This window comes from Arvicanthis niloticus, chromosome 16, assembly GCF_011762505.2.
Source record: "Arvicanthis niloticus isolate mArvNil1 chromosome 16, mArvNil1.pat.X, whole genome shotgun sequence".
NCBI lineage: Eukaryota > Metazoa > Chordata > Mammalia > Rodentia > Muridae > Arvicanthis > Arvicanthis niloticus.
Window position 1 is genome coordinate 32,151,774 of NC_047673.1, and position 15,134 is coordinate 32,166,907.

The 15,134-nt window shown below is 40.7% G+C and overlaps 3 pseudogenes; 1 reads left to right on the forward strand and 2 right to left on the reverse strand.

Moving 5' to 3' along the window:
• Positions 1-3,170: 3,170 nt before the first annotated feature.
• LOC117721292 (elongin-C pseudogene) lies at positions 3,171-3,509 on the reverse strand (annotated as a pseudogene).
• Positions 3,510-10,934: 7,425 nt separating this feature from the next.
• LOC117722112 (U4 spliceosomal RNA) lies at positions 10,935-11,060 on the reverse strand (annotated as a pseudogene).
• A 3,118-nt stretch (positions 11,061-14,178) lies between these two features.
• LOC117722109 (U4 spliceosomal RNA) lies at positions 14,179-14,308 on the forward strand (annotated as a pseudogene).
• The last annotated feature ends 826 nt before the right edge of the window (positions 14,309-15,134 follow it).

Below are 15,134 nucleotides of genomic sequence, written 5' to 3' on the forward strand. Positions count from 1 at the left end.
GGCACTCACTTTCTAATAATTAACCAAAAAAGGAAAGCTCATTGGTTTGTTTCATTTTAAGGACTGGAAAACAGCAGCCGAAAAGGGATATTAACCAGGGTCAAAGCATGTTAAGGTATGGTTCAGTTCCTTTTAAACAGATTGGTAGGGAGTGATTTTGTGTCCAAGTTTTACTGGTGTCAGCAGACTGAATAAGACCACACACTGAAATCCTGAATGGCCAAACTAGGTCTGGTCAACTGAGGATCTTCACTTGTATCTTCTATTTGGAAGAAGACAACAGACAACCTGGTGGTAGTGGTGGAGGTGGCAGCAGTGGTGGTGGCAGCAGTGGTGGTGGTAGCAGCATACACCTTTAGTCTCAGGACAAGGGGCACAGAAGCAGGGCCGTTTCTGTGAGTTGCAGACCAGCCTGGTCTACAGAGCAAATTTCAGGACAGCCAGAACTACACAGAAAAACCCTGCCTTGTAAAACCAAAACCAAACCAAACCAAACCAAACCCAAACCACCAACAGTAACAGCAACACCAAAAACCTTAAAAGAACACAACAGACAATTTTGACTTCTTGTTCTTTTCAATATCCCCTGTAAGAAATACAGAAGGATAAAGACAGAATAACACAGAGTAGCGTTTGGGAGCTATGGAACCAAGACCCCAAACAAAGACCCACCCACATGGTCTGCAGTTGTTCATTGACCTGGGGACTCCAGCACTTGCCAATCCTTGGACACTTTCTCAATCTTAAGAGAGTTTTAGTTCTCTCTCTGTTGATAACGATGTGCCACAAGTAGAAACTACTGACAGCAAGGCTCTGATTGAAAACATTTGCCACTGTCGTTTGTATCCCTTTGACATGTCAGTTTATGAAACACGGATTCACGAAAGTGAAAACCTGTTTCTAAAATAACATTTGGATGATAACTGAATAACAGACATTCACATAATACTTCAGTATCTCCCGTCACCTCCGTGTTGTTGGCCAAAGAAAAGATACTTACTGAGGCATTCTTATGGGAATGTAAACTACTCATCACAGTAACTGTAGCAGTGGGTATATTCTGGTGCTAAAGATGCAGAGAATCTAATGTGAGCCCGTTTGCACACACATATAAATACACATGAACACACAGGTGAATTAATAGTTGTGCTTCTCCTAGTTTCAGTGTCCAACATCCAAATCAAGCAGCTCTTGGTTACAGCTGTCTGCAGCTTCCCTCCCTGGGGACTGAACACCTCTGTACTCTTTGGGCATCTGCAGTCATTCATAAATATCCACCATGCCATGTACTCACACAATTGAAAATAACAAACATTAGAAAAAAAAATACCATTTGCTGCTCTAAGGTCATTGGTTGTCATGTGACTGTACTTATGAGATTGTGTTTTTATGTGTGAGATCTTGGGAGACCACAGACTAATTCTTATTTTTTTCTTGAGATGAGGGGAAACATTAAACTCTTAAAGTACATTCACTTGGGTAGCATCAGCATTTGCTGTTTGAGGAGAGAGAGATAATAAAAAAATCTGTCTACTTAAGACTGCTGAATATGGGTGGATGAGAAAGAATCATTATTCATGAGGCCATAAACTAAGAGTTGTTGAAAACAATGGGATTGCCTTTTTTTTGGTGGTTACTTGCTGGTTCTGAAAAGGTCAAGGAACATTAGCATTTATGATATTCATTGAATTTTGCTGTTTATTGTAAAGCCAGTAGCTGGTTTGAGTCCCTATTCACCTACTCTTCCTGATATTTTTGTTGAACATTTACTATATTCCAAGTGATGAAGTGAAGAGGAATTTTAATCCAGCACCATGGCTTCTTTAGCAAAGATCACAGCCAAAGATATTATCTGGCTGGAAGGCAGACACGCCCTGGATTACTGTATGATCTGGCTGGATTACAGACATGCCCTTAGTATACACCTTTAATCTCTAACAATGAAGGTAAAGGTTAGTTTATAGAAGGTAGCAGCCATGTTTGAAAATGATGTCTAATTGAGGGACAGACAAAGGGATGAATCAGAGAAAGATTTGACAGAATGAGTCAGAGATAGAATATACCAACTCACAGGAGAACAACAGAGGGACAGAGGGTACTTAGGACCAGAGAGAGGGGAAAAAAAAGGGTTGGTGTGGTGTGTGGTATGTGGTGTGCATTGGGTGTGTGTTGGGCTGCATGTCTGTCTCCATGCTAGGGTGCCCAAGTGCTTCCGGCAAGCCACTCAGGGGAGGCAGAACACAGTCCATGATAAGGGTATCAGCCTGTGTTTTCCTGGGTGAGAAACATTAAGGTCTTGGACAGATGCTGTGGTTCCTGGCCTCTTAAGTACCCAGACATTGATGGGGACCATGGGGAGTTGGGAACTGGGGTCTGAGCTTTCTCTATGCAACAAGCAAGAAGGAGATGGCTGAGCCTGGGATGGGAGTAGAATCTGGTTTAGTTCCACATGCTGAGTGTTGAAGAGGCTAGAAGAGAAAAGGCCTTATTTGAGAGATTTAGGCATGCTTTTTATGATGAAGTCCCCCCCAACCCCCAGGCAATCCTTGATAAAGGAGACAGTCCTTGCTTGTCCAAACTGCTTTACTTATGGCAGATGTGAATGCATATCTGACTCAGGGTGAACGAGGGATTGAATACCTTTTGAAGGAAGGGATGCCCAGGAAGGGAAACTCATTTGCTAAACACTTGAAGCCATCTAGATGCCTCCATAGCATGGAGAACTCCAGGTTTTTATGCTATGTGACCATGTCTCAGTGGGGTGTCATGTATTCCAGATCAGGTAGTTTGGCAGGGAGCTGACCTTATGCCTAACATTCTTAATTCTGAGATTTCCCAGGGTTTGGGCTTGCTCAGCCTTACCAGTTCTTCTGTCTGGTAGCATGGTCCACTTGCCCCACAGGTATATATGAGTTTTACTGGGGCGGTTGTACAGAGACAAGTTGCAGAGTGAACAAGCTAAACATAGGCGACGACAGAATGAACCAGAAACTGAGGAGCTAAGATTAGAACATATTGCCAAAATTAATATGAGGCCACACAGAGCAATTCTGTCAGAAGCTCTTGGAGGATTAGATTGTCTGGAAGTGTTTTAGTTAGGGTTTTACTGCTGTGAACGGATCCCATGACCAAGGCAACTCTTATTTTTTTTAAATTATAACTTATTTTATTTAACAATCTAGGAAGTTCTCGGCCATCAGCAGTTCCAGTGCAATTTCAGGTGCAATTGGGAATTCAGGAATTTCAGTGGAGCTGCTAGTATGGCGAACCTTGTAGGTAAAATACATGCACACTTTCGATAGCACATGTGAAGGGATTTCTCTAAAACTGACCTTGTTGATTTCATTCTCGGCAAACTGACCTGGACCACTCAACATGGCCTTTATTGCTCCTGATGTTAATGCATGTTCTCTTTTCACAATAAATTCATGACCATCAGAAGAAATTAATTTCACATACATAGCATCAGGGCCTTCACAGCCACTGTAGGTTTTCTCCTCCCTATCCATTATGTTCTTAGAAAATTCTATTTGCTCCCAGAGGAACTTTAGTAGTATCTAGTCAGTCCTGCAGCCACCGCAGTTGTAATGCCATGTACTGCCACAGCTCCTACTCAGGGCCGCCCTCCCAACCCCAACTGCCTACTCAAGGCAACTCTTATTAAAGACAGCATTTAATTGGGGCTGGCTTACAGGTTCAGAGGTTCAGTCCATTATCATCAAGGCAGGAACATGGTAGCATCCAGGCCAACATGGGGCTGGAGGAGCTGAGAGTTCCACCTCTTGTTCTAAAGGCAGTGAGGAGAAGACTGGCTTACACATGGTTAGGAGGAGGATCTCATTGCCCACCCCTACAGTGACACATTTCCTCCAACAAGGTCATACCTCTTAATAGTGCCACTCCCTGAGCAGAGCATATTCAACCTCCCACAGGAGGCTAGAAGCTTCCAAGCTTAGGCTTAATTAGAAAAGAGAAGGAAAGGCTCTAAACTCAGCCCAAGCTATGTATTTGCACAGCTTGGCTCTCATCTCATCACTTCATTGGAGGATATAAAAGTGACATTGACAGCGAAGGTGGTGTGAGGTTCAGAAGTGCTTCTCCAAAACATATCACCTTGGGATTGGAATGGAACTGGAGCAGGCCCCTTTGAAACTGCCTCCAACCTTTCTGTGATGAGATGTACTATTTCCATACCTGGAGTTCCGAAGTACCTTCAGTGTTGAAGATATAAAAGATTATGACCAAAAAAGGTTTTGCTAAATACAAGCCCACCCTGATTTATCATCAGGCCATACACCATGTTAGTTTCTTCTCTTTTTGCTCTAACATGATATCTGAAAAAACTAGCTTGAGGAAGGAAGGGTTTACTTTTGTTCACAGTCTGAGGGTATAATTAATTATATGGGGAGACTATGGGCGACAGGAGCTTGACGTGGCTGGTTGCATTGTGTTCACAGTCAGGGAGCAGAGAGAGAGATGAAGGTTGGTGCTCATTTTCTCCTTTGTATTCTGTCTGGGACCCCACGGAATGGTGCCACTCATATTGAGAATGAGTCTTCCTATTCCGGAAATGCTTTCTTAGATATACCCAATGGCATATGTCTATGTTAATTCTAATTTAGCTAACAATTAAGGTTATCTACAACACAAGATTTGTCCAGTTATATGTCTCTATGTCTGCCTTCTCTTCATTGATCCTGAAAATAAACATAGATGACTTTCCCCTTCTCTGGTCTTATTTCATTATGAAGTCTCCTGTATATAGAAGATATGCAAAACAGTGTACTTGTCTCTTATTAATCTTGTTATAAGCACTATAAATACTGGACTATCACTGAGACTCACCTTGGATAGCCTGTTGATGCCCAGAGCTAGGGTGATTTTGCAGCCGAGAGGGGGATGGGCAGGATCCATTAGAGCTCCTGGCCCTGGCCACACACCTCCCTGATTTAGGTGCTGAGTCTTACAGGCCTCCCAGGCACCACTACCATGCTTGTTGCCTATGGTCAGTGCTGTGATCTTGCACGATCCTCTGCCAGCAGGGTCAGCAGGAAGAGCTGGCCTGAGCCTCCCATGCTCCCTCTGTTCTCTGCTTCTCTCTACCCTTCAAGGTTCTGCCCCACCATCTCCCCCCCCGCCCCCAATTTTATGATACCATTTCTTAAGAGCATCTTTCCATAAGACTTGCCTTTAAAAAAGTTGTTTCAGAGATACTGAACACTTTGCTGACCCATCCTCTGCCACATCTCTGCTTGAAGTCTCTGTGGGTCTCAGGCTCTTAGGAGTGGTTTGGGGGCCCTGTGGTATTGGCAGTGGCTGCCATATTCAATCATAAGTGGCAATTAATACATCTTGCCTGTGAATCTACAATGCTGTGTCTAGTAGGTTAGTTTGTGACTGGACTACAGTAGTCCAGAGATTCTGAAGCTCCTGAAGACACCGAAAAGAATCTGTAGGAGGAGTTGATGGGAAATTTGGGAGCTCTCTTGCTCTGGACTCTCTGGGGAGGTGTTCTAGTTCAAGCATATCTCTACTATGTGAAATGTGGTCTCTTTTTTCTTGTTCAAGGGGATATATATATATATATATATATATATATATATATATGCAAGTGCTGTGTTTCCTCATAGCTTAATCATATTTTTATATCATGGTGGAGACATCAGGGTATTATCCAGGATTTATGTGTGATAAGTCTCAGTGAGCCTGTCAAATCTAGGAATTTAAATCTTAGGCACATAGTATCCTGGGAATTATTAAAAAGGCATCATTGTGGGAATACAGATTATGAGTTGTGATAGAGGTACTGAATATCTACATTGCTTCTATGGTCTTTTGCCTGATTTTTTTTTTAAGGTTTCAAAGTGATTTTATCTTTAGTTGGTTTCCTTAATGAATTGTTTGAAGCTACAAATTACCCATGGTATTAGCTGCTACTTTTCTGTTGCTGTGATAAGACATCATGACCAAGACAACCTGTAGAAAGAGTTTATTTCAGATGGTTAGAGTCTAGGATGTTGGAGCCATGACATGGCAGCTGGAGTCAGAAGCTGGGAGCTTCCATAGTGAACGGCAGGCAGGAAGCAGAGAAAGCAAACAAGAATTGGTGTGTATCTTTAAATTCTCAAAGCCCACTTCTTGTGACATACTTTCTTCTGCAAGGCCCTGTCTCTAAACCTACCCAAACACCACCATCAAATCAGGACTTTCAGATGCCCAAGACTGTTGGGGGCATTGATGATGCAAACCACCAAAACCATTCACCAAGGTCCATGGATCACAAAAATGAACATTTACAGCTATGAACTTTGTAGGTAAAAATGAAAAAAAAAAAAAAAAAGATCCTTAACAGGAGTACTGGAGTTTCTGTTTGTGACACAGAAAGATGTGGCTCTCCATTTGGCTTCTTCCTGTCTGCCCCCCCCACTCCACGGCCACCCCCCCCCCGCCAACCCCCTCCCCAAGTGTTCAGCAGCCACTGCTGAAGCACAGTCTGTCTGTGAATGTGTGTATGTGTGTGTGTGTGGGTCTTTTCTAAGGATTTCAGTGTTACAGCTCTTTTGGATGGTATTCAGTGAAATAGGTTGTGTGCTTTTTTTTGGAGGGGGGGCTGTGTTAACAAGGGCTATGTAAGCCTTGGAGAGTGGAAAGGGGTTCTTCTTAGGGTAAATGAATATTCGCTGGCTGAGTCCTAAAGTACTGGGAATTCCTCATTTGCATGGAGAGGCATTCCAAGAAGTTGAGCCTGTAATTTTGCTAAGGACTACATGGCATTTTTCAAGTAGAGGATGTGGGGGTCCTGCTCCCCAGATATGGTCAGACAGGGAAGAGGAAGCCCTGATGAAAAAAAAAAGGAGACCTCCATTTTGCATTGAGCTCAGGGAGCTGTCCGGTTATGGTAGACTGGAGCCTTACATAAGATCAGGGTTTCCCAACAAAAGGGGAGGTTTTTCTTTTAGAAAGTCAGATAGTTAGATTAGAGAGAGAGAGAGAGAGAGAGAGAGAGAGAGAGAGAGAGAGAGAGAGAATTGAAGTAGAAAATTAGAATTCTTACTGTTCATGCTTCTTTACTGTCAGTTTTGGTTTTTAGCAGGGGAGTGAGATCTAATTCCATGACAAAATTTTCCTCATACTTATTCTCTCAGAGAGCCTTGGAATTAGGAAAAAATTCAAAACTTGTCCTTCCTTGCTTGTTGTAGTACAAACACATTCTTGGATTCAGTCAGTTTGAATGTAAAACTGATAGTCAGCTCAAGCTTAGGAGATGAAACCGTCTGTCTTTCAAATTTGCCTCTGTTGTTTTTATCCCTCACCAGATATCACGATTAATTCAGCCGGAGTGGATAAAAGGCTTATTGCTCACATGAGAAAGAAAGCATTGTTTTCCTACACATGGATAGGAACTGCTGAAAGATAGGATCCCAGAACCAACTTTTTATCTTGAGTTCCTTGGAGAGCCATGGTGCTAAGAGATATTACCAATCTTTCTCCTAGATATTTTAAAGGTCTCTTGGTCTCCCATGTGCTGGAAGGTGAGAGGGGATTTAGAGTCTTTTTGAGAATGATTTTCCACATTACTGTGGTTTTCTATTCCTAACAAAAATGCTTTCTCAACATCTGTGACACAGTGTTTTTCTTTTTTTGTTGTTCTCTAAGGTAATAATACAAGGCAATTCCTCTCAATAAACAGACTACTTAAGCATAAGGTAAATATGTCTACCTTTAAGAACATAAGGTAAATATGTTTACATTTAGTTCTAAGGAATGTGATTATTTACATTTAGTTCTGAGGGACTAAATTATTTACCTCCTGTTTTCTTCTTTGTTTTTTCTAAGAGAAATGTAGCTATATAGTTAGTAAGGCTAGGAGCAGAGTGTTGTGAGGGCTGCCTCCAGTCTTTGCACTGGGAAGACAGAGGCAGGAGGATTACTTAATGTTTGAAGCCAGCCTGGTCTACATAGGGTGTTGGAGGCTAGCTTGTTACATACATAGTGTTACTTTGTTTAAAAAAAAGTCTTTTGCTTCCCAAGACTGGAGAAATTAGGGCTGGAGAAGGAACCTGACCTTGCACATCTGCAGCCTGTTTTTGGTTAGAGCGGGGAGCTTCGGTTGTTTCGCTTCAGGACCTATCTGTTGGAGAGCGAATCACTGCCTCTTTTTGATGCAGCTGAGGACGAAATACATTGTCCATTCTGGGTTCTTTTTGGTGGAAGAAGCCTTCTAGATTACGGGATGAGAGGTTTTCTTTTTGCTTGTTATTAATTGTTCTGTTCTCACAGTAACATTGTGTGTGGTACAAAGTAGCCTCCAGTAACTAATGAAGTTAATCATGTTCATAGGTGCTTGACTACCATTGACCTTAACATAGAAAAAAAAATTACCAGGGTGTGACACCACTGCCCTTCCATTCCTGTTCTGAGAGGATCTTGTCCCACTTTCTTCTAGACAAAGTAAGTGAGGAGATAGAACTCTGCCCCAGGTTGCCAAATCCTACCTTCCTTCAAGGAATTACAGTTGAAAATTCAAAGTTTCTGGGTTTGCTGCATTGATTCTGTGGAGAAATGGCAGGCACCAGGGCAAACTTTCTCAGGGCCGTATGGCTATTGGGCTGGTTACTCACCAGGTATAAAAACTTTTCAAAGACCCCAAAACTTCTCACCCCTATATTTTATATTTTTTAAATGCTACAGATGTGGTCAGCAAAAGATAAAAGAGCAAGGAAGGATGATATTTTGGAATTCGTATCTCATCATAAAAACCTCTGAGTATGTGAAGATGGGTCGGAATGTACAAAGAAAAGCTAAGAAGGCAGATTTGTGATTACACCAGCATGTGGCTTGTGCACCGGCCCTGAATTACTGACCAGAGAGGATGCTGACAGGTCCTTCTTTCTGAGCCTTGAGTGCAGGGGTTCTATTTCTCCCCTTTAATATATCATTTCTGAGCCAATGTTAAGAAGAGAACATTCTCTGAAGAATTATGTGTGATGGAGAGTATATTCTCTCTTGTTATCAGTTCCACCGATAAGGACGAATTTTCAGAGATCTTCTGCTTTCACAGTGTAGATTCCTCACATCAGGGTAGATGGGGCAATGACCACATTTTTGGACATAATAATCTATGACAGATAAATTAAAACAATTCCTTTTTAGCAAAGCAGTTGTCTATAAATCTGTTTAGTTGGTCATCCAGAGTGATGACATTCAAGATAGAGTTGATATGCTGTTTATCTTAAAGAGACATTTGGAAATTAATTCTTCAGCACCATGCAATATTTTATCTTCTCAGTTTAATAATATCCAAATGTGCTTATGGGAAGCAAAAAAAACACACGTGTGTTTCTTCATAAATCAGCCAGTTAGCTTTGAAAATAGAACATATTTCAAATACGTAGCAGAGGCCCTCCAGACGGTTGGAGATGACTTTGCTGTGGTTTTGGGTTTTTTTTTTTTATATATAGACTTCACTGTCTTCACAACTAAGACAGGAGTATTCCACAGAAGTCTCTGGTTAAGAGTCAACATCTTCTCTCTCATAACATTTTAGATTCCATTGTTTTTATTTGCTATTCAGAATGAAACATACTCAGCTCATATTATCATGTTAAAATTATTAGAAAATACAAGCAAACCCTCCTTTTTATATTTTAGGTGATGCTGCTGACAGGGGAACTGGTATTTCTAAACTGACTTAGCAAGAATTCCTCATGCACCTCTGCTGAAGATAATGCAATTTGTGTTCTGTGTGTAGGATTTATGATAAAATTATGTGAGACCTTTACATTTGTGGAGAATAAAACATGTAACTTGGAAGCTATTTCAAAACACTCGTCAAATCCATCACTTTGTCCTGACAACTTTATCTTTAATATTTCTTATATTTCTTCATTTATTTTTATCTCCAGTTCAGATCACTGTTGTTCCTTCTCTGACTAGTGGAATACCATCCCTTCCCCCTGCTGAAGAATAGTTTATGACACAGGAAACACTCCATATAAGAAAACAGAAGATTTAGCTGGGTGGTGGTGGCACACACCTTTTCTCCTAGCACCTGGGGAGGCAGAGGCAGGCAGATCTCTGAGTTCAAGGCTGGCCTAGTCTACAGCCTGGACAGCCAAGGTTACACAGAGAAAAACCAATTAAAAAGAAAGAAAGAAGGAAGGAAAGAAAGGAAGGAAGGAAGAAGGAAAGAAAGAAAACAAAGATTTGATTCATATTCACACTGATCCTGATTAAGGGACTCTAAAATGTGGCAGTGGTAGAATCAGAATTATCACTTTTAATTATCACTTTTAAATGTTTCCCAAATGTTCTATGATATGCCTGACTCTCTTGTTTTTTTTTTTTTTTCTTTCAAGCTAATTCAATAGAAAAGTTAAGATGAAAACAAATATCTAAAATATTGTTGGGGTCTGGTGATCCTCACTCAAACCACTCAGACACTCACCTCAGTCAAACTGATCAACCAGGGGCACAGTCCAGACTCAGGAGCTGAGCTGAGACCCCTAACTGGAATCCTAGAGAGCTTTGTAAGCCTGAGCTCCACAAACATCTGTGCCAAGTCATTTCACCAATAAAGATTTAGGGATAGGAGATTTTTATAGGAACATGTCTTTGTTGTACATTTATCCTGCTCCCATTGGTTGGAGTATTCAATGGTGGCAGGGGACTTGCCTTGCCTAACATTTATGTCTTAATTTGTCACCAGGATGTCAGTTATCCATATACATGTCTCTTTCTGCCAAGCAGGATGTCAGTTCCCAGGGAGGTCTTGGGAACTTAAACTTTCCTCAACCCCTACTCAAAATGGAAGTCTTAACTCCAAATTGGTGCAGGTGTTTTTCTTAGGTTGGGGTCCAGCACAGAGGCAGCTTATAAAAGTTAAAACCATAAAAGCCTATACCTAGGCATAGGAAGTGCTGCCTGGTGGTTGGTTTGGGTCCAAACTTATTGTGACTAACTATTCAAAGCAGTTCAAACTGGCTTCTATTGTTTTCAATTAGCAATAATCGAGTCTCGGATAAACCTCATTGGCTACAATTCTGCCACTGCACAAAGCTACTAGCTTCTGTTGTGATTGGGTTTCCAAGAACACCAAGGCACAGAACGTAACAGAATATGTAATCAACTCAAGCATGAGAAAGTTTCCTCATGATGTTAGTAACAGCACAAAATGGCTTGGTAACCATGCAACGGTTAGCTAGGCCTTAACATTTTACCTAGGCCTTAACAAATATATTTTAGAAATTATTTGACCATATAGTCCATAATATTGTCTTAGTTAAGGTTTTATTGCTGTGAACAGACACCATGACCAAGGTAACTCTTATAAGGACAACATTTAATTGGGGTTGGCTTACAGGTTCAGAGGTTTTGTTTTTTTTTTCATCAAGGCAGGAACATAGTAGCATCCAGGCAGGCATGTTTCACTAGGAGCTGAGAGTGCTACATCTTCATCTGAAGGCTGCTATCAGAATACTGACTTCCAGGCAACTAGGATGAGAATTTTAAAGCCCACACTCACAGTGACACACCTACTCCAACAAGGCCAGACCTTCTAATAGTGCCACTCCGGGAACTGAGCATAAACAAACCATCATAAACACATGCATATAGTTTTGGACACCATGTGCATGCAGTACCCTTGGGGGCCATGACAGCTGTGAGCTGCCACGTGAATGCTGGGAGCCAAACTCTGATCTTTTACAAGAGCAACAAATGCTCTTAACCATTGAGCTAGGTCTCTAATCCCCCAAATAATTTTATGGTCACTTACAACTGTTTTTTTTTTTTTTTTAATGCACAAAGACTTGCACGGTAGCTTTCACTGGGTAGATGGTCTTGAATAACCTATTCAAGAAATGGTACTTAGTCCAATTTAATGAAGCTTATATCATTTGGGTACCAACTGAAACACCACCCTTACATGCTCAGTTGGTCTTTCTCATCAGGCTATGGCGGTTCAACCAGACAAGACAATCCAATAAAACTTTTGGTGACCAATCATGCTTGCCTTCAGATGTCCAATGAAGGGAAAGGCCAAACATAGCTTAAAAATATTTAATTTTGTTATTAATTATATGTATATGTGGGTATGTGCATATGAGTTGGAGGTGCCCTCAGAAGTTAAAGGACTTTAGGGAATCTTCTGGAGCTATTACAAGTATTTGTGACCCTGTGTCAGAGCTGGTAAATAACTAGGATCCTCAGTAAGAACACTAGACATGTTTAACCACTGAGCCACCTCTCCAGCCTCTGTACCTAACATTTTGCTCTCTATATGTCTATTGAGACACATGTTGATAAGCTGTGTAATAGACACCTTAGTAACCAGAGAGGCAGGCAAAAATAAAATACATATCAAATCAAATGATACATAATTAAAGAAAAGATTCTAATTATAATTAATTTAATAATCTTACCAAAAAGTAAAACCTTGTTCACTAGGTGACTACTCCACCATGGAAACAGAAATGCCACACGAATGGAGATTTCCGCATTGCATATTTAGATGCACACTGCACCAGGCTGCTTTATTTCTTCCCTCTCTGCTTTGTTTCAGTCATATGTTTTTTTTTTTTTTTTTTTTTTTTTTTTTTTTTTGTTTTTTTTTTGTTTTTTTTTTTAATAGCTACCCCACTGCTTCAGGGGCAGGACAACAGAAACAACATATTTTCTGTCTTGGAGATGTGTTCATCTCTGTAGAAGCATGACAACTTTCTCCTCAGTTGTCCTGGAGATGATGTACGTGCTTTCACCAGCCAACCAATGAACAGGTAGGCAAGTACCTGCATGGCTGGGCTATTACCAAACACCTTGAATTTATTCCATAAACTTTTCAGGAAAACAAATAGACTGTTTAGAGAAAGAATAAATTCTCAATTGTTTAAATTGTAAAAGCAATTGTGAAAAAAATTCACTGGAAAGTTTTGGAGTCTGGAATGTACTGGCCTGTGGGTTAACTGGTCAAAAAGTCAACAGAGACAAGAAGAACTGGCTAGAACCTAGTCGTATTATAGCTACTGTGGCGGCTTATCTATCTGGATTTAAGTCTCCGTTTCTCTTTTTGCCCAGTGGGCATTTCTCCCTCATTATAATCAATTATATTGTCTTTAGCTCAGCTGCATATTTAAATGATTAACAAACAGTTATTCAATATTTATCTATATGTATATGCTGAGAACTTTTCATAACATCTACAGTATTATAAAAAATGAAATATACAATTGATTTTTCTCCTTTCCAACCCGTTTCCCACCCAATATGATGTTAAAAGTAAATATAATTGTATCATTCCACCCCTAACATCACCAAGTAGCTTCCTGTTATGACCTTGTTTGCATGCCTCAAAAACACTCAAACTCTCATGGTGGGTCTCTACTGTTGGGGTTGGCCTGGTGCTGCTATGTACTCAAATGCTAAATTATGTGCCCTAAGATATGGTTGCTCCAAGATGAGCATTGTAATGAGCATGAGTCCCTGCATGGCTGGGCTATTACTTACCAAACACCTTGAATTTATTCCATAAACTTCAAGATGAGCTTTTGTTGTGGAAACCTTGCTCTCCAAGTTAATTGGTCAATAAAAGAGCTAAAGCCTGTGATTTGGCAGTAGAGAAAGGAAGGCAGGACTTCCTGGGAGGGAGAAAGGCATTGTAGTAAAAAAAAAAAAAAAAAAAGAAAAAAAAAAAGAAAGGCCTCCGTTGCCAGGAGACAGGAGAGGAGCCAGACGTGACCAAGAGCCTGTGGCTGAATGGGGTTAGGTGCTTGGGTTAACTTAGATGAGCTAGGAAAGAGTCTGCCCAGCTAAGGCCCAAGTTTTGAAATATTAAAAGGTCTCCATGTGGTTATTTGTGGAACTAGCTGGTTAAGGAATAACTGCTGCCATAATGATTTTTCTGTATTGATCAATTTAAAAAGAATATTAGTATTGTTTTTACATCATGCTGGGTATCTATGAATGTGAACTTTTGGGAAATAGAGTCTCTACATATGTCGTCGAGGTAAAATAAGACTCTCCTGGAATATGGTGGGCCCTGATCCCATAACTAATGATTTTTATAAAAGAGACGTTTGAGCTGGGCAGGGGTAGTGCAGCCCTTTAATCTCAGAACTTAGAAGGTCAAGCCTGGTCTACAGAGTGAGTTCCAGGACATCCAGGGTTACACAGAGAAACCCTGTCTTTAAAAGTCATAGCCAATGAGGTTTATCCATGGTGTGATTTTTGCTAGTTGAAAACTTTCCCAATACCCTGCCATGATGATTTGCAATATAGTCAGCATTGGAAGGTTTGACATTCTCTACAGAGACTGAAGAAAGAAAGAAAGAAAGAAAGAAAGAAAGAAAGAAAAAAACCCAACCAAACAAAAAAGAGGCATTCAAATGACACAGAGATTAATGGGGAGAGTGTGTATAATGAAATCAGAGATCAGAGTCATCTGTCAGGAATTCCAGGGATGTCCAGCAAGCAGCATCAGCAAGGAGAGGGACACGAGGCAGCTTCTCCCTGAGTTTCTGAATGTGCATCTCAGACTTAACAGCTTCCAGACCAGAAGAGAATGGGTTTCTGCTGTCTTGAGGCTCTTTGTCATGGCGGCCCTAGGAATCAGTCAGATGGGTAAGCAGACCCATTGATGACAGCTAACACAGACCAGAGAAAAATAAGACACAAGTGTTTTCAGAGACAAGTCTGAAAGTAAGATGAAAGGTATCACAAATCAAATACTACTTCCTTATAATTAGTATAAAAATCAAAGATCATTAGTGTGGCACCTTATGTCTATTGATCTCCTGCTTGCTGGCTCCCTGTTGCTTCTGTCATTTCCACTGACCTTTTTAAAAGCTCACTGAACAGGACAAGCTCTTGTCTGACTCAGGGATTTTTGTATACGCCAGTTCCTTTGCCGCTGCAAACTCTTTCACCTGCGTTTTGCTTGAATAACTGCTACTGATCTGTCAGGCTCAGTAAAAGGTTACATCCTAATGGCCTTTCCATGATATAGTTTACATCCATGAGTTCCTAACTGATGATTCTTGGTTGGACCTCAACTTGTTTATCTTCCATTTGGGCTTTGTTTATCCTCCACTGCATTTATTCACAGATTATGAAGTAATATGCATGTGATTTATATGATT